This window comes from Manis javanica, chromosome 7, assembly GCF_040802235.1.
Source record: "Manis javanica isolate MJ-LG chromosome 7, MJ_LKY, whole genome shotgun sequence".
In the NCBI taxonomy this organism is placed as follows: Eukaryota; Metazoa; Chordata; class Mammalia; order Pholidota; family Manidae; genus Manis; species Manis javanica.
In genome coordinates this window covers 73,201,000-73,225,587 of record NC_133162.1, presented here as the reverse complement: position 1 = coordinate 73,225,587, position 24,588 = coordinate 73,201,000, and the positions used below count along the sequence as shown (strand labels likewise).

Sequence of the window (24,588 nt, the reverse complement as noted above, 5' to 3'; positions counted from 1 at the left end):
CATTTAACCCTCAATAGCTGAGTGGCCTTGGGAAATTTACTTGATTATCTCTGAATTTCAATTTTGTCCATCACTGAAAGTTTCTTAGGGTCCACTTCATTTTGCTGTCAGAATTAAATACAATAATTCACATTATGGATGCAGCACAGGGCTGGTAGTTAGTAGGTAAATATTGCTGCCAGAAGATAGCAGTGGTTTCCAATGGTACGTGTTCTAGATGACCCATTTATATTTATTTATTTAAATGGAGAAATCCAGCTTTACTTATGTCCAATATGCAACTTGCCCTCTCCTCCTTGACCAGATGATAGGTGATGTTGGTAGTGTCTTGTAAAGGCCACATGTTGGGGGCAAAGCAGGAGTGTCCTGCAGGTGGACAGTGGTCCCTTCACATGTTTCCTGCCTTCAGAATTTTGCCCCTATTGTAGTTTCCATGGACCCATTTAAGGATATATATTGTATATATCATCTTTTCTTAAATAGTTGAATATTTGTACTGTCTTTGTTGAGTTTGAGTCTTAGGCCTCACAGAATGAGTTAGGAAGTATTCCTTCTAGTTCTATCCTCTGGGTGAGATTGTAAAGAATGGGTGTAATTTCTTAAATATTTAGTAGAATCCATCAGTGAACCTACCTGGGTCTGGTACTTTCTATTTTGTAAGGTTATAAACTATTGATTCAATTTCTTTAATAAATATGGACTTTTTTGGGTTGTCTATTTCTTCTTGTGTGAGTTTTGACAGTTTGTGTCTTTCAAGAAATTGGTCTGTTTCATCTAGGTTATCAAATTTGTGGACATAGAGTTGTTCATAATATTCCTTTATCATTCTTCTAATGTCCAGGGATCTGTAGTGATGTCCCTCTTTAGTTTTTGTTATTAAGTTGTGTCATCTCTCTTTTTCTTACTCTGGCTAGAGGCTTATTGATTTTATTGATATTTTCAAAGAACTAATTTTGGTTTCATTGATTTTTCTGTATTGATTTTCTATTTTTAATTTCATTGATTTATGTCCTAATTTTATTTCTTCTCTTTTTCTGCTTACTTTGGATTTAGTTTGCATTCTTTTTCTAGTTTCCCAAGGGGGAAGCTTAGATGATTGATTTTAGGTCTTTATTCTTTTCTAATATATGCATTCATGGTATAAATTTCCCTTTCATTTCCCTCAGAGGTTGAGGGGTGGGCTGAAAGTTCCAGAGTTCTAATCAAGGTTTGGGCTTTCTGGCAACCAGCCTCCATCCTGAAGCTCTCTAGGGGCTTGCCCAGAGTCATGTTATTAGAAGGAATGGTGGTCAGGAAATTCCAAGCCATTTAGGAGTTCTATGTCAGGGATTATGGCCAAAGGCCAAATACATATTTCTTGTTATGTCACAGAGGTTCAGGCAGATAGGAGGGAGATAATTCTGCTAAGCTGCCTGGCTGTGAATGGGAAGAGCAGGCAAGACGGGACCTAAGAGGCATAGAGGGGTCCCAGGTAGTTTTTGAAAATAAGAAATGTTAGATGTTTAAATGGAGGACATTAAAGATAAAAATGAGAGAGGATATATTTGAATGCACAGTATTAAAGAGGAGGTAGCAGGGGATGGTATCTAGGCAGAGGACAAGAGAGTGATCTGTGAGAGAAAAGGGTTGTATCCCTTGTTATGACGGACAGGAAGGTAGGAAGGATGCAGGTAAATGTACAAATCTGGGGGTAAGAGTTGAGACAGTTCCTGGTGATGGTTTCAAATTTCTCTATGAGGTGAAAGGAGATTCATCGTCTGACAGCAAGGGAAATAAAATTGTGGGGTTAAGGAAAGGCCTGGAGGATTTGAAATTACTGGGAGTGTTTGGAGAATTTAGAGAAGAGTAGATAGAAAAATCTCAAACCATAAAGGAAGAGAGCCATAAATGGAACTAGGTTATTCAAATTAAGACATTCTCTCCATCAAGGATAACACAAAGGAAGTAACAGTATAAGCCATGAATGGAGAGAAGATTGTCCAAATAACTGGATGTTTACCAATTTATAACACATTTAGCTTTTGTTGCACTGGCACCTAGAATATACAGAAAGCTTCTAAATCAATATGAAAAAGAGCAAAAAAAAAAACTGAGCAAAAACCTTGAATAGGCATTTTCCTAAAAAGTAAATCCAAATAACTATTAGATATCTGAAAAAATGTTTGATATCACGCATCATCAAGAAAATGAAAGTTAAATTCACAATGAGACAATACTACAAATGAACAGATTAGCAAAAACTAAGATTGAGAAGTCAACACTTAATGAAGTATTGGTAAATGTGTTAGTTTCCTATTGCTACTCTAACAAATTACCACATAATGTGGCTTAAAACAACACAATTTTAATATCTTCCAGTTCAAGATCAATCTCATTGGGATAAGTTCAAGTTGTCAGCCAGGCTGGCTCCTTCTGGAAGCTGTAGGAGAGAATTTGTTTGTCTGAATTTTCCAGCTTCTGTAGGCCACCTGCAGTCCTTGACTTGTGATCCCCTTCTCCATCTTCCAAGCCAGCAATGTAGCATCCTTGAATCTCTCTTATTCTCTGATCTCTGCTTCTGTCATCATATTTTCTATGACTCTGACCTTCCTTCTTCTTATAAAGGCCCTGTGACTGCATTTGCTAACCCCACATCCCCAATCTACCCATGTCAAGATATTTAAGTAATCACATCTGCAAAGTCCCTTTTATTATGTAAGGAAACATATTTACAGATTTTGGGGATTAAGATATGGACTTTTTTTGGGAACCTCCCCACCAAAGATCGGAACAATGGGAACTCCACATACTGGTGGTAGGAGTGTGTGTATTGGCATAACCAGTTCAGGAAACAACTGGATATTTCTTGGTAGAGTTAAATGTGCATTTCCTATTACCCAGTAGTTGCACTTACAACTTACCCCTGAGAGAACTCCTGTACCTAGGCACCAGGAAAAAGGTACTGGAATAATCAAAGGGTCTAGTCCCAGTATCTCTCTGATTGCATCTCCTGGCGAGGGAGCCTCTAAATCCTTGGAATTTCTTGAGTGATAAGAGTGTCTTTATAATTCATGATGGGCCCTCAGGCCTCACCTGAGTCAGGATGGGGGCTAGTCTTGCCAGAATGACAACAGTGTAATAAAGAGTTGGGTTTTGAGTCACAAGACATCAGTCCAGCTCTGAGGAAGTGGGAAGTGGGCTGAAGACTGAACCACACAGGTGATGGATGGTTCCATTATGCCTATGTAATGAAAACCTGAACACAGCAATAAAAACTCTGGGCACAGAAGCTCAGGTGAACTTCCCTGGTTAACAATGCCCCATGCCCAGAGGGTGATGCATCCTTCCAGAGGAGAGGACAAGGAAACTTTGCATTTTGGGGACCTCCCAGATCTCGCCGTGAGACTCTTTTTGGGGCTTGTCCTTATTGGAATCCCTTTTGTTATGGTAAGACTCTAATCATGAGTACAGTGCTTACCTGAGTTCTGTGAGTTCTCCTAGTGGATTATAAAATTCGAATGGGAACCTCCAAATTTGTAGCCAGTTGATCAGAAGCTCAGGAAACCTGGACACTCCTAAGTTTGCATGTGGTGTCTGAAGTAAAGGCTGTCTGTGGGGACTGTGTCCTCAGCCTGTGACATTTGGCCTAACTCTGGGTGGTTAGTGCCAGAACTGCATTGCATAGACCGTTCTGTGTTAGTGCTGCCTTGAGACCAAGGCACCGGCTCCTTCCTCTGCTGGAACACCTTGCCCCAGATGGCTGCGTGGCACCATTTTCACCTGCTTTGAGTGTTGGCTTAGATATCAATTCAGTGGGAAATACCATAGAATTGCAGCCTCCACCCTGGTACTTTTCATCTCTTTCCCTGCTTTTGTTCCTAATTAGCACTGCTCATCTTTCAACATACAATATAATTTATCTGTTCTTTTCATGTTTATTGCAATAATCCACCTCTAGAATACCCATGTGGGAAGGAAATTTTACCTGATTTGATCACTGTTCTATTCCAATGCTTAAAGTAGTGCCTGGCACATAATAGGTGCTCACAGTTATTTTATTCAGTGAATAAATGAATAATATAAAAAATGTGTCAACTCCCCAAGTGTTTACTAATAGTGTAGGAAAAATGGAAATTTCATGGCCAGTATCCTCACCTGATTCTAATCTAATCTACCCACTGTATATGTGCAATGATGTAATACTTAGCCTTCTGCCCAGAGGCATGCTTGCATACCCATTGGTAATAAGCTACTATTGTCTGTGTTGCTATAAAAAGAGTTCATCCAGTGCTAAGAGCAGAGCCTAGAAAAGAAAGCAAGAGATCAGGAGAGAGAAGAGGAGAGGCTGCAGGCGAGGGCAGAGGCTGGAGTGGAGACAGAGCCAGAGCCAGAGGCAGAGATGGGCTTGCTACTTGTAGACTGCTGGGTGCAGATGTGATTCTAACATTTGACCTATCACCATGAGAATAAAGCTTGGTATGAGCCCCTTTTTCCCCCCAACCTTCTGTTGTCATTATTCAGTCTCACCAAATCCAGAGTGAACTTGCCTGGGGCTGAAACCATCAGGTGAGGCAACCAAATAAATAAAATGGAATGCCAAACAACAGTCAACATGAATAAACTACACTCCTTGTCATGGGTGATGATACAAGTAAGGGACAGTAGAAAATATAGAATATGATTTCATTCACAAAATTGCAGAAGCAGCCATACATATTTAGAGATAAAAGTTTAAACAGAGGCAGAGGAATAAGTATCAGGATCATGGTTACCTCTGGGAGGGTGGAGGTAGGAAGAGTGTACAAGGGGCAAGCAGTTGGGAACGGACCCAAAGCAGCTCCCATATACTGGCAGTAGCCTATTTCTTAATCTAAGTTCCATGGGGACTCTCACTGTGATTATTCTTGAAACTAATTGTGCACATACATCTCTTTTGTGTGTATGACATATTTCATAGTTGAAGAAATGGAGGGACAGAACCATAGGAGGGTGGGTAGTGTTGCATTCTCAGTCCATTGATGAATTTATTGTGAATTTAGAGTGATAGCAGGGCTGTATGACTGCCTCTAGCAGCACTCAGGTACCTGAGGGGACATCTGGAGACGGAAGAGTTGAATTCATCTGTCACTGGAGTTTTGTCAGGTGGGAGACATGAAGGTAGAAGGACCAAGGAAATCTAGAATAGTAGAAAGGGAACAAATGAAAACCTGTTCTGTGGAAACAAGGCGAAAAGGGGACACAAGTGAAGTCATTGGAGAGGAGGCGGAAATTCTGGGAAGACCTGTTTCAGGCAGGGAATATAAGATCTAGAGGAACCTAGTGCAGTTAACAAACTGGACTCCATGGGAGTAAAAGCTGTAAGCTGGTGCATCTGTTATGATGGGAGGTCTTGAAGGGGGCACATTTGAGGCAAGACAATGTCTGGGTGTGACAGGTCTGAATTGTTATGGTTGTGTCTGTTTTAGTTCCTATAACCTGCAGAAATCCCTCTACTCCAAAGCCAGCCCAAAAAAGCAACACTCAAAGTACTACCAGGGTCCTGCTATGCAGGTACACCTCTGAATGTGGCCTCAGCATGGGTAGGGTAAACAGCAGAAGTGCTTGGGCAAAAGGATTATTGGCTCTTCCTTCTTTCTGACCCAAGCACTTTTGGCTATATTTGTAGTACATGTCTAGTTGCAAACACTTCTCATCACATGTGGATAGGATGACTGTCCAGTTCTAAGCCACCATCATCCATCATTGGATTATTACAACAGCCTTTCAACTGCCCCCTCCGATTTCCTTGTGCACCCTACAGACTTCTTCATCTTTGTGGCAATGTTATATTCATTGACAGTAATGAATCATCTTGATTTCCCCATAATAATAGGAGAGGGGAAAACCAAAAACTTGTGGATGACAACAGAACAAAAAGAGGTGAGCAGGCAGACAGAGAAGCCCTTATTTATACTGGAGATTAAGAATTACTTATAAATTTACATACAGTAAAAGATACTCTTTTTGGTATACAGTTATTTTAAGTCTTGACAAACACATAGAGTCATGAGACCACTCCTACAAATCAAAATACGGATACACTTTTACAGCCCCTAAACTTTTCTCCGTGCTGTAGTCAACCTCCCCAACCCCTGGGGACCACTGATCTGTTCTCTATCTCTACAATTTTACCTTTTCTAGAATGTCATGTAAATGGGATCATACAGTTTAGATCTTTTTGAATCTGGCTTCTTTCACTTAATATAATGCCTTTGAGAATCATTCATGTTGTTGCTGAGTAGTATTCCACTGCATGGATATACCACAGTTTAAGCATTTACTCACTGAAGGACTTTTGGATCATTTCCAGTTTGAGGAACTTACAGAATAAGAGACATTCAGTAGCAATATAGATTTGGACTTGATTAACAAGCCTGACCTAACTGATGTATACAGAATATTCATTATTTTCAAGGGCTCATGGACATTTACCAAAATAGAACATATTTGGGACCACAAAGAATGTATGAGCACAAAAATAAAAAAGTGGGACTACATCAAACTAAAAATCTTCTGCACAGTGAAGAAAACCATCAACAGAATGAAAATACAATGATATATCCAATAAGGTTCTAATATCTGAATTATATGAAGAACTCCTACAACTCAGTCTCCCAAAAAACAAATAATCTGATTTAAAAATGGGCAGAGGACATGACTAGACAGTTTTCCAAAGAAGACATATAGATGGCCAAGAGACACATGAAAAGATGCTCCATATCACTAATCATCAGGGAAATGCAAATCAAACCACAATGAAATATCATCTCAACCCTAGTCAGAATGGCAAGTAGCTAAAAGACAAGAAATAATATGTGTTGGCAAGGATGTGGAAAAAAGGAACCCTCCTACACTGTTGGTGGGAATGTAAATTGGTGCAGCCGCTATGGAAAGCAGTATGGAGCTTCCTCAAAAAACTAAAAATAGAAACACCATATGACCCAGTATTTACTCAAAACAAAAAACTAATTTGAAAAGATATATGCACCCCTATATTTATTGCAGCATTATTTACAATAGCCAACATAGGGAAGAAACCTAAGTATCCATCAATAGAGGAATGGATAAAGATGTCAGGGGGTTGAGAGTACAGCATAGGGAATATGGCCAACAATATTGTAATAACTTTGCATGGTGACAAATAGTTAACTACAGTTATTTTGGTAAGCAAGTAGTAATGTATATAATTGTCAAATCACTATATTATATTCCTGAAACAAATATAATATTGTGTATCAACTATTCCCTGATTTTAAAAAATGTATAAGCCTATTCAGAGAATTGGAATCATTCATAGCATATCCTCTGTGTTTTGTATAATTAAAGTGGATCTGAGAAATAGGAAGTAACCAGAAAATCTCTTAATATTTGGAAACCAACAACACCCTTCCAAACTACTCATGGGCCAGAAGAGAAATCAAAATTTAAATTAAAAAATATTTTGAACTAAATGATAATTTAAAGAAACATTTAAAACCTGTGAGAGATGGTAAAGCTGTGCTTAGGGGAAATTTATAGTCTTAAATGAACACAGTAGAAAAGAAGTCGAAAACCAGTAAGCCTGGTTCTAACAACAAACTGAAAGAAAAAAGGACAATAAATTACCTCTCAAACTAGAAATACAGACATAGTAAAACTAAGGGCAGAGATCAGTGAAATAGAAGGCACAATAGGAAAAACTCATTAAAGGCAAAAGTCGTTTCTTTGAGAAAAATGATAAAATGGACAAAACCCTAGCAAGACTGATCAAGGAAGAAAACACCAAAATTCTCCTATATTTGAATCAAAATGGGACATCACTACAGATTCCACAGACATCTGGATGTAATGAAAAACTTGTAAATCTAAAAATTTAGGCAAAATGGAAAACTAGTTCAAAAACTCAATTTACCAAAAAAGACACGGGGAATAAGTGAATGATGTGCATGATCCTACATCAAGGGAAATCAATCTGTAATTTAAAACCTTCCCTTGGTGAAAATCAAGGTGCAGATTTTTAATAACATTCTTATTGAAAATCAATGGAGCACAAATGTATGGTTTGTGTACTATCACCTAGGTACATTATACTTACAAAAGTTTTAAATGTTCATTTAAATGACACAGGGAGTGGTGGGTGGGGAAGAGATACAACAAAATTGACCATGTATTGGTCATTGTTGAAGTGGGGACATTGGGCTTATGATTCTTATACCTCCTTAGCCCCTACTTTTATAAATGTTAAAAATTTTCCATAATAAAATGTTTTTGTAAAAAAAACCCCAAACCATAATATTACATTGCAAAACCCTGCACAAGCGCTACAGCTCCCTCTGAGTCAATGGGCCAAAGGCCAAACAGGCTTTTTCTGATTTGGTCACCCTGGCACCTCCTAGAATCCCTTCCACTACCACACTCTCCCTCATTTTCACACCACTCTGGCCTCCTTGTTACTGCTTGCACATGCTGAATCATACTCCCATCTCAGGTCCTTTGCACTTTCTGTTCCCTTTGCCTCAAGTATTCATTCTTCAGATTCAGCATGGCTTCCTCAGTCAGGTCTTTGCTCATATGTCACCCTTTCAGTGAAGACTACCCTAACCACCCAAAGTAACTAACTCCACAAGTTGCACTCCCTACCCGTCTCCCTGCCATGCTTTCTCTAGAGCACCTGCATCATCTGACATATGAATATTTTTCTGTGCTTATTTGCTGCCTGCTTCCCATAAGAATGCACACGTCAACCAGACAGGGACACTCACACCTGAATCTCAGTGTCCAAAATGGCAACTGCACATTGTAGGCACTCAGTAAACATATACGGCATGAATGAATAAGGAAGGTGCTTTTCCAAGGGGTGCTATGGGGCATCTCCCCATTCCCTTCACCCACCAGATTCCTCCACCCAGTGGGCTTCCTGACCCCAGATCTGTTCCACATTCACTTGAGTTTGGGCTGCCTACAAGGGTCACTCCTGACCTCTGGGATTGTCGCCAGAGAACAAGGATGTCCCTTCAGAGAGATAGGAGGCTCCACTGGGAGCCAGAAGACCTGGATCCTTCTCTTCGTGGCTTTGGAAGAATGGGACCACAGAATCTCTCAAGGCACTTTCTCTGCCTCTTCCCAGCTCTGAGATCCTGCAGAGCAACTTCATTCCCTGATCATCGCTTTTACTCATCTGTCCAATGGGAGCAAAAACACCAACCTTGTAGGGTGGTTATGATGGTTAAAGGGAATAACCACGGGGCTAGGATTTGCTCACTCGGAAGACTTTCACTGCAGATGCCATTGATAAAAATTTTGCCAGCTCTAGAGAGTCCCTAAGGGTCTTTACCTGAGGTGGCCACATCACCTTTTGGGTTGTTTGTCGTCTTACCGTTTTTATGAAACCTAGCCTGGTCTCTCCCTGAGCCATTCCTCTGTGCCCCCAACCCCGCCCTGCGTCCTAGCCACGCGCTCTACTCCAGGCACCCGCGTCCCGCAGGACCTCTCCCCGCGCCCGCTCCACACCCCGGGCCCGCACCCGCAGCTCCGCGCTCCCGCGCCCGTTCCGTGCCCGCGCTCCGCTACCCGCGCCCCGCTACCCGCGCCCGCCCCGCACCCCGGGCCCGCGCCTGCCAGCTCCGAGTTCTCGCACGCGCCAGCTCTGTGCCCGCGCCCCGTTGCCCGCGCCCCGTTGCCCGCGCTCTCGCGCCCGCCAGTCCCGCGCCTGCTCCCCGCCAGTTCCCCGGTGCCGGCCGCGGAGGGAGCTGCTCTGCCCGCAGCTGGCGCAGCGCGGGGGCGGCCGCGGGGCGCGCCGAGCATGAGCCGCCAGCGGCGGTGCGCTGCTCGTGGCCCCGCAGGGTTTGGAGGACTGCGCGGGAGCTTCGCTGGCCCGGACCGAGGTAGGCAGCGGCCGGTGCGCCGTTCCCCGGTGCCCACCTGCCTGCTGCGGGCCGGGCCCTCCGGTCGCGGGCGCAGCGGGAAGGCGCGGGCCCAGGGTCCCGCCGGGCGCGGCCGTCGTTGGGCAGGGGCCGCGCGTGGAGTGGGGCGCGCGGGAGCGCCGCTTGGAGTTGCCGGGAACTCCGCCTGGTCGGGACTACGCGGGACCCCCGGAGCCCCCGGGGCAGCGGGCGTCTCAGCCTAGCGTAGCGGAAGCTCCGGGCGTGGGCGCGGCCCGCAGGTCCACCGCTGCTGCCTGAGTGAGGAGGGGGCTGGGAAATCGGGGCGCTTGGGGCTGCGCAGTTGGAAGTTTCCATTTGCTTGTCCGCATTCTGGGCCCAGCGGTGGTGTTTCACGCCCTTGCTGTTGCTGGATGAATTGGGACGTGAGCTCAGCATCTGAGGGAAGCCGTCCAGGGCCAGGGCGAGGTGTGCCGTGTCCCGTGAGCAAGGGCCATCTGGAGGACCGTGCCCTCTTTGCCCAGGACTTGCTGGAAGCGGGTGCAGCTGGTGGTGGTCTGTGTGTGCTGTGGGGAGGGAGCTTTTGCCATCTGGAGGGGACCACGCAGTAGGCTCCTGCCCCCTGCTTCTCTAGTTGCTTCCAAGCCCGTTGGGGCCAGTGGATATTTATAGGTGGTTGCCTTCCTCCTGGGAGCTGCTGGGGCACTGAAATATGGTGGTGGCCAGGGTACCCCTTTCCAGCTTGGTTAGGCCTGTGAGCTCCATCTGGCTCACTGACCCTCTGCTGTCACCCATCGCCCACCCTCTGGAGCAAGGGAAGGGCCCAGATGGCCACCTGCCCCGGGAGCCTGGGACCATGAGTCACGTTGGTATGCAGGGAGTCTCACAGAGGTAGTGGTCTGCACTGCACTCAGCAGTCTCCCACCTCCCTCTGGATAGTCTTGCCCAGCACAATCTGGTCTGGGTCTGGGCCCTTGCCTGCCCAGATAGGAAGCCTAGAGAGCCAAACAGTGCTTGTTGTGAGCAGAAAATTAGCGTGTCAGGTGGCCACACGTCTTGGTTCTGAACTGTGGGCAGGCTGCAGGCCCCTCCAAGACTCAGTGTCCACTTCTGTAGAATGGGACCATGGTTTCAGTGACCTCTGAGGGCATTTCCCTCCTGACATCCAGGGACACTTTGCATTGGAAACTGAGGATGCCAGCCCAGGAGCATAGGATCCAGAGAGGGAAGAAATGGGGGACCTCCACTTGGTAGTATGAGGCAGGGTTCTCTGCCTCTCCAGCCTTTGCTCTTAGGGACATAGTGACCTGCAGCTCTCAAGGAGGTTGTGGGTGCCCCTGAGGGGGGAGGAGCAGCGCAAACCCACATGGTGACACCCTCCCAGGGTAGCTGTGTACTCCTCCTGTGTCATGGCCCTTGGTTTGGAGAACACAAGCAGGTGTCCCCAGGTATGCCATGGGGGCCTAGACACCAGCCAGCAAGTTTATTTTTCTCTGGGAGACATCCCTGAACTGCCAGCCTGATGGCTCCCTTCCACCTGGCAAATCGCAGAAATGGAACAGTTCACACGCGGAGCAGAGGGGTTTTTTGGTGTAACTTAGCAACCACAGGCAGAGGAGGAGAGAGAAGTACCGGCCCCACCAGTATTTGTGCTGGGCAGGCCTGAGTGAGGCCCTTGGCAGGTGTGCTTAGGCTGAGAGGGGTGGGCATCCCCAGTGCAAGTGGCTCTCCATGGGCTGGCCAGGTGAGGGACAGACCCACAGTCCATTCCCTGGGCCCACCAGAAGAGAGTAACTGGAGGCTGGGATGGTTAGGTGTGGCTGGAGAGCCCCTGAGCACCACTGTCTCCCCATCTGTAGAATAGTGGGCCGAAGGGCAGAACTGGATTTTTTTAACCACAAAACACTGTCCTCAAGCCACATTTCACAGAAGCCACATTTGTTCAAGTGAAGGTTGGAGGGGTGGAAGTGGGTCTTTGAGGTCCAGCCACTGACTTGGGCAGGCGCTGGGGAGGGCCAGCATAGGATTCATGTCTGCATGACCCAACACCTGCAGAGGCCCCTGGGTGTCCCCACAGGCACTGCTGGGAGTGGGTCCCAGGGCCACGGTGGGGGCAAGGGACTAAGATGCAGAGGGCCTGTCTGGGTGGTCAAGACTCAGTGTGGCTCCCAGCTGCCCATGCTTCCTGTTGCCCTATGCTGGTGCTTCTCCTCCCCTGCTCTCCCTCCTGAGGCCATTTGCCTTAGCCTCCCGCTGTTTTTCTGTCATGCTGAGCAGAAATCTGCCTCCTTTAACTCCCACCCACTCCAGGCTGCCTCTCCTTTCCTTGCCCTCGCTTGCCCACCTCCCTCCTGCGGATGAGTGTTTACTTAGCAACATGTCTTCCTAGAGAATCTGAGGAGGGAGGCAGGGAGGGAGGCTGTCATCACGGGGTGCTGAAGGGCATCTTGGGGACGCTGCCAGCTGTGGCCATGGGGGGAGGGCCTCTGACAATGCTGGCCACACATCAGGGCCCTGGGCCTGAGGGGGTCTGGGAAGGACACTCTGCCTTCTCTCAGAGTGAGTGCCCTGCTCACTGCACGGAGCAGGGAGCTGTGGGCCTGTGAATGCATGTCAGAGAGTGGGCACCTGGGATGCCCTGGCCTGACACACAGTGGGCTAGCCCCTGTGGTGTATTCAGAATGTCCCACACTAGGGACACTGGGAATCCCCAGTCTGACCTTGGGGTATGGTTTGGGAAGGCCAGCAGGCATCGGGCTGTGGGAGGGGAAGGCCAAAAGCCCTATGGGGCTGCTCAGAGGACAGGAGGGGCGGCCAGGTGCAGGGTTCACCCTGGGACAGAGAGGGCCTTGGGATTTGCCCCCGGGGACAGGCCCAGGCCCCGTGAAGATGGACTTATGAGAGGAGTCTGGCCACTGGTGTGAAAGTGTTAGGGTCACCATGGATGTCTTCCAGGGCCAGGGAGGGCAGAGTGTGCATGTTGCCTGTCACTGCTGCTGTGGAGGGTGGCGGGTGGATGGCCTTGGGTGTCTGAAGGCTGCCATCTGCAAACACATGTCCTAAGGACTGCATAGGTGCCTGGGATTTGATGCAGGGCAATACCAGGTGGTCCTGCTCTGGGAAATTTCTGCCCACCTCCCTCATTTCGCAGGGGACCTCAGGCCAGGGTACTGGTGCTGGGATGGGGCCTGGCATGGGAGTAAAGAGCTTCTCGGCCCCTCCCCACCATGAGCACTGACTCGGGGGTTAGGTTGTGGGCTGTTCTGTCTGTCCCTTTTGAGCAGGCTGTGGGGTTCCCTAGGGCAGGGCAAGTTCAGGGGGCAGCTGGTGGGTGCCAACTCAGGAAGAGGTCTGAGGCTGGGCCTCAGGGAGTTTCCCTGATTTTCCCTAGGAGAGCACCTCATTTTGCCTGTGGGACATATGTGGTGAGCCCCCCTGCCTGGGAGTGCACTGTTGGACACTCAGGGGCCTTGTTCCCTCCACAGGTGAGGGGCTGCCAGCCTGGCGGACAGGTGACAGAGAAGTTACTTGTGAGAGCATCTCCCAGCTTAAACACAACAAACCTTTCTCATCTGCCTCTCCCTCCAGGGACTCCCCCTTCTCCCCTTCTCTGCTCAGGCTGACTTTGAAGTGGTGTCCCTGTTTGCTCACTCCCATCCTCACTTCCCACCCACTTCCAGCCCCCTCCAATCTGGTACACTCCCTTCCCTCCAGGGAGAACGTCTTCAGAGGCCCATGGACATGTCCAGCCCTGCAGTTCCTGCTGTCCCTGCTCTGGGCCCCCACCCACCACAACCCCGGCCTGACCCCTGCCTGGGCTCTGCAGGCCCACCCCAGGTCTCCATGACCTCTCGCCTCCCTGCCAACTTTCCTGTAGCCTCTCCCTCCTCTCCCAGGACACCCAGTGTTCCTCATCCTCAGGACCTGGACCTTCACCCTCCCCTTCCCAACCACAGCTTCTGTTTCCTCCTTGGTGCTGATCCGTCAAAACTCGCATCAGCCTGGCCTGGCCTCTGGGCTCTGTCGGCATTCCAGCCCTCACCTGCCAGGAGCCCCCAAGGGGGCCATGGGCAGCCTGTGCACTGCCATCCTGCCCCTGAACCTCTCCATCTAGCAGGTGGGACAGCCAAACTCTTCCTCTGGCCTCTGCCAGGCCAACCCCCACCTGGATTGAGTCATCAGCCAGTCTGGCCCACCTGCCCCAGACCTCTCTTCCACCCCCTCCACCTCCCCCTGCCCACTGCCCCTTCCTCGGGTTGGGCTGCCTTCCCCTGGCTTGGACTGGACAACTGCAGCAGCCTCCTTCCTTCTGTCCCTTTCCCCACCACAGCCGGGTGACCTTTCTAACCTTTGAAAAAGTACTGGGAGCTTCTCTTCCCATGCAGGTCTCCCTCTCCCTCCAGTCTGCCCCCACCTTCCTTGGGGGTGCCTGCCTGGGTGTGCTGTAAAAGGCACCCTGGGCCTCTGCATGGCGCTGCCCTCTGTGTAATGGTCTGGGATCCCCTGGAGTAGAGCCTACACCGGGCCCTTTAGGCGCAGTTAGGCCCCCAGCTCTGAGATGGTGGCTGTGCTGAGGGACTCGGAACTTCGTGGGCTGCGTGTGGACGTCTGCGAGCCACTGTGCATGGTGGTCTGTGTGCAGGATCATGTGGGGGGTGCTTGTCTGGACCATATTGCTGTCCCCCTTCAGGGAGTGGACAGGGCAGCAGACTCACCAGCCTGGGATGGGCAAGGGGTGGCTGGGGATCAGATTTGATCAGGAAGTAGTGGGTGTGGGGCTGGGAGGCCAAGCCCCTGCCTGTTGTCACCACCGCTTCTGTTTCTCCAAGTGTCACCCTCAGACTCTACCTTGAAGAGAGCGGTCTCCCTGGATCCAGTTGCCATGGCAACATGTTAACAAAGAGTAGCTTCCGTGGAGGCTGGCTCACCCAGAAGCTGAGGGGGTAGGAGAGGGGGTGCATCTCAGCATCTCACGGGTCTATCAGTGGAGCCTATTCCCCACCCCCACTAAGGCTGCTGAATTGGGGGCCCCCTCCCTGGCCCTCATTGCCCAGGACCTTTGGGCCTCTGGTACCCAGAGCCTCCTGATAGAGTGTCAGGAAGCCTCCATTCCATCTGGGTGTGGCCTGGACCCAGCCCCAGCTGGGTCACCATGCAGCCCAGGGAGGCCTCCAATTGGGGTGTTGGGGGATGTGCCCAGCCTGGCACAGGCCGTTCCTGGGGTGAAGAGCTCCATTCTGTGGCTGTGGAGAGCCAGGTCAGAGACCCAGATGTCTGCCTAGGGCTGCAGCCTGGGGCCTGGCAGGCATGGTCTCCCCGGAGGGAGGGTTGACCCTGGCTGCTGGGACCCAGGCCAGACTCTGCCTTCAGAGCTGGGGGGACAAGGAAGGAGGGCGGGAGGTTGTGTCAGTCAATCATTTTATTATTGTTATTAGGAATGGGTGGCCCTTGGGAGAGCTCACATGCTGTCCACACGGCCCACCGGAGGATGCACTGTCCAGCTTGGCCCCACCACGGGAAGGGGACTCCCATACCCGCGCCACTTGCTCTCCTGGCCTAGGGGCCCAGATCATCCCCACCAGGGTGAGCATGTCTGACACCAGCATCTCTTGAGTCCTTGCTGCTGTGGGACCTCCAAGCACCTGGGCCCAGGTCCCTTACAGCTGGGTTCTCAGGGACTTGGAGGGAGGGTTGACCATGAGCAGGGTTGGCTGGGGTCCGAGCTGCTCCTACGGGAAAGGCCAGGACAGCCAGAACCACAAAAGTGGGGGTCCTGTGTCGGGGCAGGGCCTGGAGGGGCACTCACACCCCTGTGAACCCCTGGCCTCGCCCCCAGCAGTGGTAGCTAATGAGCTCATAGGTGCTCATGCTCCCAAGCCATCAACTGTCTGCAAATGCTGTAAAAACTCCTTAAGGAATATCAAAGACACACTGTGATTTAGGCCATGTTTTTTGCTTACAATGCAGTTGTAATAGAAATTAGTAACAAAACATAATTCTAAAAAGGGTGCTTTTGGAAACTTAAAACGTGTATTTAGTAGACCAAGGAGTAAATTATAGCAGAAATTAGGTGATAATGGAATTAAATATTAAAAATATAGTGAGGGATACTTGTGGGACGCAGCCATAGTGCACTGCCAAGGTGTCACCAGTGCCCCTGTCTGAAGAGCCCTTGTTCTTTGAGAAGTCTACCTCCAGGTGCCTCTTCCTCAGCCCCCAGTTGGGAGAGGGGCCAGGAAGCGTACAACTTCGAGTCCTCTGGCTTCTCTTTGCAGTCAGGCCTCATGGCCCAGGGGAGCTGCCTTGCACTTGATCTTGCAGAGACCAGTTTTAAAGCACACTCTGGCTGAGGTGTCACAGCCCTGGGCTAAGGCCCTGAAGAGCTGTTGCTGTGTGAGATGACTGGAGGCCCCATTAGGGAAGGAACAGTCTGGGGGTGCAGAATGGAGAGAGGGAGGAACAGCAGGTGGTGTGACAGAGGCCAGAGCCCTTGGACCACCCTGTCTGTGCTGGGCAGTGTGTGTGTGCATGTGCATGTATGCAGGTGCATGTGTACATTTAAACACAAGCACAGGGGGGCTCCCTGAACAGTCCTCTGTCCCAAGGGCTCTTCTGTGCATTTCACTAATACATGACTTAATTTAATGCCCCAAACGGTTTGTTTATGCTGGCATCATTATAACAATTTTGCTGATGAGCCTCCTGGGTCTGGAGAGAGGGGCAGAGTCATAACGTGAACCCAGGTTCCTTCCTCTACGCTAAGGAGCACTTTGGAGAGGGGGTGACATACTTCCTTGTTGCTTCCCCTTACCTTCCTGTGCCCTTCCAGCTACCCCTCCTTGTGTCCAGGTCCTGAGCTGGCTCTCATCCCCTTTCCTGCCCTTGACTGTGACCTCCCTTTGCCCCCGTGCATCCTTGACCTCACACCACATCTCAGGTCTCAGCTTGGACAGGGCTTCTAGCAGGAAGCCTCTCTGCCCTCCGGGGCTGTTGAGATGTCCCTCCTGTGGACTTGTGATAGCAGTGACTAGCCTCTGAGAGTGTCCTGTGTACCAGGCACTCTTCTAAGTGTTTTGCTTGTGTCCACTCAGCTCATCCACACCTTTGAAGGCCATAGTTTAGGTCAGGATTCCCAAGATGCAGAGCCTGAGGCAGGGATTGTGATGCAAGTGCTGCAGAGGATGTGCTCTCTGGAGACACGTGTGAGGGGTGATAAGCAGGCTAGGAAAGGGGAGGGGCCAGACAGGGGTACAGCTGCAGGCAGAGTCTCACCTCAGCTGAGCCCTGTGGGGAGCTCCAGAGTGCAGACTACATGACAAGGTTAAGTTGCTGTGAGCAGGAAGTTAGGCTGTGGTCCCCTGTTGGTCAGCCATTGGTTGCTATCCCTCCAGTCCTCTGGAGAAGGTTTGAGGTGTGAACAGTGCAGCATGCCAGCAGCCCTGGGGGACAAGTTCCCAAGGCTGGTGGGAGGGCAATCTGGGTGGTACCACTCCCAGGCCAGAGGCTACATGCTCCCCCACGGCCTCCTAGCTAGTCTGTCGGGGCTTGGGGTACAACCTCAGGTCCAGTCTGCTTCTGTCTGTGATGTCCTGTGGCCTGGCTCACACAGCACTGGCTACCTTGCCATGATGTCTCCTCTTCCCTGGGGGCATCCCTGTGTCTCTGAGTCTTTTTCTCTGTGCTGTGTTGCTGGGCCAGGACTGTGTGCCATGCTATGGCACAGAATGGGCTTTGTCACTTTGTCCAGGGACAGATGAACAACAATCATGGTTGTCAGGTCCAGGTTTGACAGCAGGAGGCTGGGCAGAACCCCTGCCACACTGGAGAGAGGGTCCTGGCCCCAGGCCAGAAAGGGCAGGGTGGAGTGAGGCGCCCAGGCCAAGGGGTCAGAGGCCAGTCCCTGTCTCACTGCCCATTCCCAGCTGTCCTGCCCTGGCTGGTGGCTCCCTGGTGTCCTCATGTGGGCCCGGCCTGCAGCACGAGGCCCCATGAGCTCTTCCTGGCTTCTGCGGCCTGTCTCGGGGTGCAGACTCAGGACTAACCTGGCGAGGCGTGTGGAGAGGCGGGCCAGGCAGCAGCCCATGAGGGAGTGTGGGTATGGCTGGCACAAAGACAGGCTGTGAGCCTGGCCCAGAAGAGTGCCTGGTGCCGCCGCCCTGCTGGCTCCACAGCCCAGCCTGACTAGCCGGGCCCTCAGTGGCTCCCTGCCATCTGCACCACCTGGCCTGCCCAAGCCAAGCTGTGCTCCTTCTTCCCGACCCCTGCCCCCCTCAATCTGTTTTCTCTGCCTTCCTCATTGCACATTTTGGACTTTTGTTCCAAATGGTGCCCCTTCCTCCCAGGGTGGCCCACAGAGGGTCCTAAGCCCCCTCAAGAGCTTCCCAAGCCAGTGAGAGCAGAAGCAGGGAGCTGCTGGCATCCTGGAGTCCCTGAGTTACAGGGGATCCCCAAGGGCTGGACACTACTGACTGTAGCATGATGAGTTTATAAGCTTCAATGGGGACCAGTTCTGCTCTCCAACGGTTCTTTAGAAAGAAATTTAAGACTAGCCCATTTACATAGTCCCGACCGAGCACATGCAAGTACCGGGCTGCAGTAAAACATGTACCTAACAGTGTCTTGGCCACCACCTGCCCTGGAGCAGCCTGCAGTGGAAGGCGCTCCTGGTAGTACCACTCGGCCACCTGGCCTGGGAGAGCAGGGCACCGTGACAAGGGGCCTGGCATGAGCTCAGCCTGATGATGAGTGGACACCAGTGGCTGCCAGGCTCCAGAATACTTACCTGGGATGCTGGGAAGCATCACTCTAGTTTTCACAGATGGTAAGCTTCATCAGCGTTCTCCACAGAAGGCTCTGGTGCAGGTGATTGCCATTCCAGACTCCACGCTTCTAGATGCTGGAGGACCCCGGAGCCACCAGAGGGCAGGAGCTGTGGCCGGGGGGACAGAGATTGCTCCACTGGGGGTTACAGAAGGGGCCACTCCTGTTACTCAAGGTCACACAGCTAAGAGGTTGCAGAGTGAGACTTGCTGCCCATGAGTACCTGACATGCAGGTCCAGCCCTCTGCCTCCCAAATGTGGCACATAATGAGAACAAGGCAGGAGTCCAAGGCCCCTCTCATTGAAGCACTGGTGACCCCATGAGGCGGAGGCAGCACTGGGCTGCAGAGAGGGGTGGCCTGTTTCCCCAGACCTGCCTGGCCTGCCTGGCCTCCTCTGGCCACCTTCTGCAACCTGGGTCAGCTTGCAACTCCTCTGCGACCTGCCCCAGCACCCACTGTACTCCCAGCCTTGCCCCCAGAAAATGGGCCGTGGACTTTCTGCATCAGATGCAGTGTGGTAGGTGGCTCTGTGGGCTGTCCCCCTGTGGGGCTGAGGGCCGTGAGGACCAGGTTGGCCACAAGGAGGAGGGCGGGAGTGGGAGAGCCCTGAGTGGGCCCTAACCTCACCCCTGCCACTGCCCTGCCCTTCACTCCAGGCCTCCTGACAGGGCATGCTTGTGGCACCCCCACCTCAGGGTTAGACCCCCACAGCCCCTCCTAGATGATGCTGAGTTGGATTAAACTGAGTGCACCTCAGTTTCCCCATCTTCCAGTGGCTCGGGGGCAGGGCTCCCATGCCTGCCCATCCCGTCCCCTGCACACATCCCCTCTGAGCTCACCTGTGGTGGACACAGCTTCACCTCAGGACACATTCTCCCACAGACAAGCCCTGGAAACCTCAGAGCCTCTCCAACTCTGACCTGGAGCCCTCAGTCCTGGCCCAGGCCACAGCCACGTGGTAGGAATGCAGACTGCCTGGTCTGCCAGGCCCCAAGTGGCAGCAGGAGGGTGGGCCGTGCCCCTGTGAGTCTGTCTGCCTGAAGGCTGCACACCCCTCCCCAGCTCAGCAGGATGGCCAGAAGGGGACCACGAGGCCTGGGGACATGGTGGAAAGGGTTGAAACCCTGGCTGCTGACATTTTATTGCAGGAATGAAAATGACAACAGCCTGATGTGAGCCGCCAGGGGCTGGCCCTGGAGAAAGGCAGGGTGTGTGCCAGGCCTGCTTCAGAGTGGGGGGGCCGTGGGCTCCAGAGCTGTTACTGCCCAGTGCTCTGTGCACTCACAGGCAGGGCGAGGGAGCAGGGAGGCCTGGGCAGAAGGATGTGGCGTCAGAGGACACTGGTGCTGGATGGGCCCACAGGTCGGATGGGACAGAGGTGGGGACTGAGGCTCAGAGGAGCGGTGGGGTGAGATGGACATGGAGGGGCCATCGACGCAAGTGACCTGAGGTGGGCATGAAACTGGTCACCCATGTGGCAGTGAGACCCTGGGGGGTGAGAAGCTGCTGAGGCTGGAGAGCCAAGAAGGGGCTGGTCCCGAGCGTGGGCCTGGGTGCCTTCTCATACATCACTGACTCTGGAGCCACGTGAGATCTCTGCCCTGAGGGACCTACCCCTCACCCCCCCATCTGAGATGGACTTGGGGCAGCCACTGAAGGGCCACAGGGCCCAGAAGATGTCCAGCATCAGCCCATCCGGGGAGGTGTGCAGGGACCACCTGCGGGCAAGCCTACTCCAGGCTCTGGGAGACAGAGCAAATCCAAAAACAGAGATGGACACATCCGCTAATTAGAGGGTGACTGGGGAAGGGGGAGGCAGGGCTTCCACTCAGGCCAGCTTCCCTGAGCAGGACTCCCACAGAGGAAGCAGCTGGTCCCCTGCCAGAGATGGACGCCTGCTGTGTTTGGGAGCAATGAGAAAGTGGGGACACAGTGCCAGGCAGGCCGTGACTGCAAGCCACTGCTGACATGTTACCCAGGCATGAACCAGTGGACTGGCTTGATTGGGGTCTTGTGCCAGCTCCAGGGCTCATCCATGTCCACGTGTGGATATCTCACAGAGGGACAGTGATGCACAGCTGTGTTCTCAGTCCCTGTGAGAGAGCCTGGGAGCTGCTTTTGGGAGGGGCTGCAATCCCTGGAGTCACAATGAGACTGGGTGTTCCGGGAAGCTGATGATGAGAGGCCTGTGTGCTGCCATGTGGATGAGGACTTTGGAAAGAAAGGCCCCTTGACCACTGTGCCTCACCTTTCTTGCCATCCTCAGCTCTTCCTTTCAGTGGGAGTCCTGCTCAGCCTCCTGGAGGGCTTGCCCTCCCCCTTCTCAATTTACGAATCTTCATGTTGTGTTTATTTTCATAGCATTCAAAAAGTAAACTGGGCTACGGGAGCATGTCTCCTCCCACCCGCCAGTTCCCAGCTCTTCTTTGGGGGCCTTGTTATGTTTCCTGAGCATCCTCCTGACCTTTCTGGTCCTCTTACACATGCAGCACTTTGGTGCTTGTGCACCTGGCAGTGAGGGATCAAGGGCCGCATGCCTCGCTTGACTTCTCTTACTTTGCACAGCATCCTAGGGCCCCAGTCTCTGTGCAGAGTGCCTCATTTTCAACACCTGTGTGTTCTTCCACTGCTGGATGTATGATATCTCATTCATCTAGGTGCTGAGAGGTGACTGTGCATCCTGTGTCCACTCTCCTTTATAAGCAGTGCTGCAGTGCACGTGTGTCATTTTGCACATGTGTGAGCATATTTGTAGGATAATTCCCTAGGAATAGAGTAGCAGCGTGAAATGGAGGTGCATTTGTAATTTGGATAGATTTTTGTCTAACTGTCCTCCACAGCCATACTACAGCTCACCCTAGAACAACATGGGTTTGAACTGTGACAGTCCACTTAACATGGATATTTTTTAATATATTGGAAATTTTTTTGGAGATTTATAATTTGTTATAAACAAATTTGCAAACACATTCTCAAGTTATAATTTGAAAACACATTGTCTTTTCTCTAGCTTACTGTATTGTAAGAACACAGTATATGATACATATAACATAGAGTATATATGTATGGACTGTTATCTATCAGTAAAGCTTCTGGTCAATGGTATGTGATCAGTGGTGATGTTTTGGGAAGTCAAAAGTTATACATGGATTTTAAGTTGTGCAGGGGGTCGGTGCCCCTAACCCATGTGTTGCTCAACCATGTGTCAGCTATGATTTGTACTTCTTTCAGTGATACATGAAAACCTGCTTCTCTACCCCTTTCTCTTTGCCAACCTGATAGGTGAGAAATGGTATCTCTTTGCAATTTTAATTAGCATTTTTTTTACTATAAATGAGATTGAGCATATTTTCATATGTATAAGATCCACCTTTATTCTCTTTTTTGGTGAACTGGTGTTTGAATTATTAATACAGTACTTCTGTTGGATTGATGGTATGTTTCTTATTGATTCATAGAAGCTCTCTGTATATTAAGGAAATGGACACTTTGGAGTATAAGTTTCACATCTTTTCCCCAATTGATTGTGTTTTCATTTTGTTTGTTATGATTTTTTCCATGCAGACCATTAAAAGTTTATGTAGCCATTACCATTATTTTTTTTTAATGATTTTGGACATACATATTAGGTTGAAGCCTGACATCACTCCTTCTATAGGTCAAAATGATTGCTTACCAGTAATTTCATGGAGTTCAAAATAACAGAAAGACTTCTCTACATAGAAACTAAAAAGAAATTCTCTTGTGTATTCTCATAGGTTTATAGTTTCCTTTTTCAAATGTGAATATTTAATCCATCTGGTAGACTCCAACTTAATTTTTTTCCAGATGGCCACCCATTTGTCCAATGCCACTTATTAAATAATTACCTTTTCTTCACTGATTTGAAACATCACCATATCATATACCAAGCTGCCATATGTTTGGGGTTATTTCTACACTTTCTTGTTTGCTTCACTGATCTTATTGTATATAATGTGCTGATATGTTTTAAGTTTAATTGTTGTTATGAAAATTTTCAAATGCACTAAAACGTAGAGAATAGAATAAAGAACGCTATATTCTCATTATACTGATTCAGCAGTTAAGATTTTACCAGCTTGCTTTACTGACTCATTTTTCTTTATCCTTCCTCTTTCTTTAATTTTCCCTTTTCTCTTATTCTTTTTCTTTTTGACTGAAATATTTAAATCAAATCCCTGACCCCAGTAATTTACCCCTGTATACTCCAGGGTGGCTCTCTAAAATGAACAAACAAATCCATTTTCAAACAAACCACACAGTCATTATCACCCTGAACAAAATTAACAGCAGTCTCCACTGCCTAACCCTGTGCTATCATCTGACACCTAGCTCATAGTCAGTTTTCCTTAATTGTCTTGAAAATGCCTTTTTTACAGTTGGTTTGTAAAACTGGTTACCAAATTAAATCTACATGTGGCATTTGATTGTTATTTTTCATAAGCCTCTTTAATCTAAAGCAGCCCCATCACCCTTTTTTTAAAGCCATTGGCTTCTTGCAGAAACCTAGTTGTCCCAGAATATCCTGTTTTGAGACTTGTCTGTCTGCTTCTTCATCATTTAAGTATTATGTCCATTCCTAGTATTTTCTCTGCATTGGAATTTAGCTCAAATATCTTCAGTTTACAGGGATTCATGTTATTTTGTCAAGAATGCTTCATGGTGCTGCCCTGCATTTGGCAGGAATGCGTGGTGCCAGGTCTGGTTGCAGTGGGGTGAACACAGGGCAATGGGCCCTCATTCCTCTGCATCCATTTGTGCATCCTTCTGATGGTTTTGATCATTGACAACCACTGTATCATATACCAAGTATGAGCCAAGTATCATATACCATACTGTATGAGCCAAGTATTGCACCAAGGGCTGCAGCATGGTACCTGCTAATTGTCCCTCTGAATGCATTTGTGTAGTTCTTCTATAAAGAATGTTGCTTCATCAAACAGGGCTGTTTACCTGAAATCAGTTCATTAAAAAAAGCAGGATATGTGCTAAGTTCTTTCCTTCACCAAGGTCCTTCTGATCTTTGCCGCTGCGCTTGTCTTTGTAACTCAGCAGCCTCGCTTGACCATACTCCTTTTCATCAAGCTGCCTTTACCGTTTTGCTCAGGCACACCCCCAAGCATACTTCACCTGGTAGGATTTAGCATGCCTTAACTGTGATTTACTGTGGTTGTTGCCACAGCTGACCAGTTCCTGTTGTGACTTGGCAACCCATGGTGGTGGTGGGCAAACCTGGTTTTCTCATCAGTCCTGATATGCTGAGGGGTGACCTCACAGCAGGTGAGGTTTCTTCCCCAGAATGCTAGATCTTATAGTGGAAATGCCTGCACATTTGGGAGGCTGGTGAAGAGTATGCATGGAGTGAAGCCTGCCTGGAACATTGGAAGTGCATCCCAGCCCTCCTGCCCTCTCTCTGTCCATGCATGTGAGCCAGCTGTGCTTTAGGAATGAGGGCCGGAGGGGAAACTGAAGGCCCCAAGAGGCCCACCATCTACAGACACCAAAGAGGCTCCTTTGCATGGTTGAGAACATTAGGAAACGTCTGACAAGTGGCACGCTCATGACACGGCAGACCTCCCAGCAGGAGGAGATGCCGGACCCCCAGCGCTGGGGGAGGTGGGGCACATATGGGGTACACATATGGGGTACAGATAGAAGCTGGGTAGGGCCACGAGGGGGCTCAGGAGGTGCGATCACATGAAGACAAAGGACCTTGGTAGCTAGTCCACTGCAGCCGCTCCAGACACAGTCCTGGGCCTGTGGACCGGAGGGCCCCGCGGGAGGGTGGGGCGTGTGGGAAGGCGGGGCCTCGTTGGATGGCACTGTCTGGGAGGGCGGGGCCCAGGGAGGTGCCTGCCCCTCAGGTC

At 49.9% G+C, this 24,588-nt stretch overlaps 1 protein-coding gene across 2 annotated transcripts in view; it reads left to right on the top strand.

Annotated features, from left to right (window-relative positions):
* The first annotated feature begins 9,660 nt into the window (after window positions 1-9,660).
* RASGEF1A (RasGEF domain family member 1A) overlaps window positions 9,661-24,588 on the top strand; it is a 77,155-nt gene continuing 62,227 nt past the window's right edge. For both annotated transcript variants that reach the window (XM_037003080.2, XM_037003079.2), the window contains exon 1: window positions 9,661-9,881. The gene's annotated coding sequence lies outside the window, so the exon portion shown is untranslated. The remainder of the gene's footprint in view (window positions 9,882-24,588) is intronic.